Raw genomic sequence first — 4,524 nt, forward strand, 5'->3', positions numbered from 1 at the left:
TTTTAAAAATCCTATGACTCTACAGTAACAAAACAATTAAAAATTGGCAAAGGGTGCTCGCTTTGGCAGCACATATACTTAAAAAAATTGGCAAAGGACTTGAATAGAGAGTTCTCCAAAGAAAATATAAAAATGGGCAACAAGCATATAAAAGATCCTCAATGTCACTATTATTAGGGTAGTGAAAATAAAACCACAATAAGATAACACTTCATACCCATTAGGTTAGCTATTGTTAAAATAATAAGTGTTAGTGAGGTTGTGGAGAAACTGGAACCCTTATGTGCTCCTGGTGGGAATTTAAAATGGTGCAAAACATAGGGAAAACAGTTTGATGGTTTCTGAAAAAAATTCGGGTACAATTATCATATGATATAGCAATTCCACTTCTGGGTGCATGGCCAAATAAATTGAAAGCAGGCCCTTGAACAGATATTTGTACACCCATGTTTATAGTGGTATTATTCACAATAGCCAGAAGATGGAGTTAATCCAAGAATCCTCAATGGAAGAAGGAATAAACAAATGTGGTCCACTCATACAATGAAATTCTATTCAAAAAGGAAGGCAATTCTGACACATGCTACAACCTTGAAGACATTATGCTAAGTGAAATAAGCCAGTTCCAAAAGGACAATACCGTATGAGTCCATGTGGCTTACAAGGTCCCTAGAATAGGCAAATTCATAGGGACTGAAACTAGATGGTAGTCATCGGAGGCTGGAGGGACTGGGAAATGGGGAGTTGTTTAATGAGTACAGAGTTGTGGTTTGGGAATGATGAGAAAGTTCTGGAGGTGGATAGTGGTGTTGGTTCCACAACAGTGTGAACATATTTAATTCTACTGAATTGTACATTTACCAAGTAAATGTACAATTTAGATGGTAAACTTCATGTTCTACGTATTTTACCACAATAAAAAAAAAAGAATGGCATTGTTCTTAAATACACATTGTAATATTTAAGAATTGTGTGGCCTAATGTTTCTATCTTATGGTGGTTCAGAAAAAGAAATTAGATGTGTGTGTGGGTGTGTGTGTGTGTATACACAAATATCTAGTTGACCCATGAACAACATGGCTTTGAATTGCTCAGGTCCACTTATACACGGGTTTTTTCCAATAAATATAGCGCAGTAATTTTGTAAAGGTATTTCCCCTTCCTTATGATTTTCTTTTTTTAAAAAATATTTTATTTATTTATTTGACAGACAGAGATCACAAGTAGGCAGAGAGGCAGGCAGAGAGAGAGGAGGAAGCAGGATCCCTGCCAAGCAGAGAGCCTGATGCAGGGCTCGATCCCAGGACCCTGAGATCATGACCTGAGCTGAAGGCAGAGGCTTTAACCCTCTGAGCCACCCAGGCGCCCCTCTTCCTTATGATTTTCTTAATAACATTTTCTTTTCCCTGGCTTATTTTATTATACGAATACAGTATAGGATACATATACCATGCAAAATATGTATTAATCAACTGTTGTGTTATTGGTAAATCTTCTGGTGAATAATGGGCTACTTATTAGTAGTTAAGTTTGGGGGGAGTCAAAAGTTATACACAGATTTTTGACTGCATGGGGGTGGGTGCCCTTAACCCATGCATTGTTCAAGGGTCAAATGTATACATACTATAGGGAGGGAAAACTGAAGGGGGAGAAATCAGAGAGGGAGATGAATGATGAGAGACTCTGGACTCTGGGAAACAATCTGAGGGTTTCAGAGGGGAACGGGGTGGAGGGATGGGGTAGCTGGGTGATGGGTATTAAAAGGAGGGCACGTGTGGTGATGAGCACTGGGTATTATATGTAACTAATGAATCATTGAACACTACATTAAAACCTAATGATGTACTATACCGCGGCTAACTGGACATAATAAAAATAAAAATAAATATTCAGTAGAATTCCCCTGCAGGGGAGGAAGTGTATACATAATATATGTATGGAGAGAGAGCAAGAGAATGAGAATGAATGATAAAATGATGAAACAAAAATGTAAACAACTGGCAATTCTAGGTAGGTAAAGGAATACAGAAATTCCTTGCACTATTCTTACAAATTTTTGTGAGTTAGAAAGCATATAAAAAGAAACAACTAATGTAAATAATCTGCATTAAGAGGTTTGTATAGTGCCCAGCCAAGTTCAAACTTATTCCCCCTTCTCTTACTTTCTTTAGCAGTGCCTGGAAAGATAAAGAGAAAAGAGAATTTTTTTCCAAATCAGTCTTTTCTTCTTACTCCATTGCTGGTGCACAGGCTGCCTCCAGGGTTGTTATTCTGAGGGTTTCTGGGTCTTAAGTGCAGGTGGCTCGATGGGTAGGCAGTCAGTATAGGTAGTAGCTAAGCCATCCCCGGATAGACTCAGCCTTGTTAGGGTCATTTCCCAGTTCGGAAAGCAGCTTTCTGGAATGAAATCAGGAGGACAAGGAACAGGTTTTGGCCATTTTTTCTTATGCCCCCTTTGAACTGCTACCCTGAGTCATGGCAGTTAGAAAATCCCTCCAGAAAAGTTCTGTTGAAATGATGATAATCGAGACACCAAGGATGACTGCTGTGCTTACTTTACACGAAGAGCTAAGGGAAAGGGTAGGACACAGAAGAAGCAAAAAGTATGGCCCTTGCCTTCAGGGAGTTTACTGTCTAGTAAGAGGAACCAAGCTAAGCAACGCTGTGCTCAGTGCTGGGGCGTTCCCCTTGCCCAATGGAGGGGAAGCAGACATAGATCTAACTGTCCCTGTCCTGGAAGGGCTGGCCAGACCAGAGAGGACACAGAGAACTTCTAAAAGAGATCAAGGTCACAGTGGAGTCTTTCTTGAAGGTACCAGAGGGAGTTCTGCCTGCTGCCAGACTGTGAGATATTTCAGTGGGGACAAGACTGTAGGTGGAGGTGTAAATCCACACTTCTCAGCCTATGACATGCACAAGAATCAGCTGGGCATCTTGTAAAAATGCAAATTCTGATGCAGTAGGTCTGGGGTGGGGCTTGAGATTATGCATTTTTAACAAGTTCCCAGATAACACTGGTGTTGCTGGTCTCTGCAGAACATACTTTGAGAAGTGAGACTATAAAGGAACGATTATCCACCTTGGTTGTCAGCTAAACCATTCAGCAGTTTTTCAAGGACACAGCTGTAATGGAAACTCATGTAGTCATGGTTTGCAGGCAATAAGGTCTTGAATAAAACTGGGTGTGTACTTGGGTAGAATAACTAACACTGAGTGTTTACTGTGTGCCAAGAAAAATGCCAGTCTTACACTGATTATCCCTTTTTTTAATCCTTTTAACAATCCTGTGAGTCTTTTAGTCTTGATGGCTTAAAAACAGTGGAAATTTATTCATCACAGTTCTAGAGTCTGGGAAGTCCAAGATCAAAGTACTGGCAGATTCGGTGTCTGGTGAAGATGCACGTCCTTGTTCATGGACAGCCGGCTTCTTGTTGTGTCCTCATGTGGTGGACGGGGCTAGGAAGCTCTCTGGGGTCTTCTTTATAAGGGCACCAATCCTAATGAAGAAGGCTCCACTCTTAGCCCTAATCACCTCCCTAATACCATCACATTAGGGATTAGGTTTCAACATACGAATTTTAGGACATAAACATTCAGTCTATAGCAGCAGTATTACAGTTGAGGGACTCGGCACAGAGAGCTAAAGTGATGTGTCTATGTTTTTTTTTTTAATTTTATTTTTTATAAACATATATTTTTTTTCCCGAGGGGTACAGGTCTGTGAATCGCCAGGTTTACACACTTCACAGCACTCACCATAGCACATACCCTCCCCAATGTCCATAACCCCAACCCCCCTCTCCCAACCCCCCTCCCCCCAGCAGCCCTCAGTTTGTTTTGTGAGATTAAGAGTCACTTATGGTTTATCTCCCTCCCAATCCCATCTTGCTTCATTTACTCTTCTCCTACCCCCTTAACCCCCCATATTGCATCTCCTCTCCCTCATATCAGGGAGATCATATGATAGTAGTCTTTCTCTGATTGACTTATTTCGCTAAGCATGATACCCTCTAGTTCCATCCACATTGTCGCAAATGGCAAGATTTCATTTCTTTTGATGGCTGCATAGTATTCCATTGTGTATATATACCACGTCTTCTTTATCCATTCGTCTGTTGATGGACATCTAGGTTCTTTCCATAGTTTGGCTATTGTAGATATTGCTGCTATAAACATTCGGGTGCACGTGCCCCTTCGGATCACTACGTTTGTATCTTTAGGGTAAATACCCAGTAGTGCAATTGCTGGGTCATAGGGTAGTTCTATTTTCAACATTTTGAGGAACCTCCATGCTGTTTTCCAGAGTGGTTGCACCAGCTTGCATTCCCACCAACAGTGTAGGAGGGTTCCCCTTTCTCCGCATCCTCGCCAGCATCTGTCATTTCCGGACTTGTTAATTTTAGCCATTCTGACTGGTGTGAGGTGGTATCTCATTGTGGTTTTGATTTGTATTTCCCTGATGCCGAGTGATGTGGAGCACTTTTTCATGTGTCTGTTGGCCATCTGGATGTCTTCTTTGCAGCA

This window comes from Lontra canadensis, unplaced genomic scaffold, assembly GCF_010015895.1.
Source record: "Lontra canadensis isolate GAN:19392208 unplaced genomic scaffold, GSC_riverotter_1.0 scaffold123, whole genome shotgun sequence".
NCBI lineage: Eukaryota > Metazoa > Chordata > Mammalia > Carnivora > Mustelidae > Lontra > Lontra canadensis.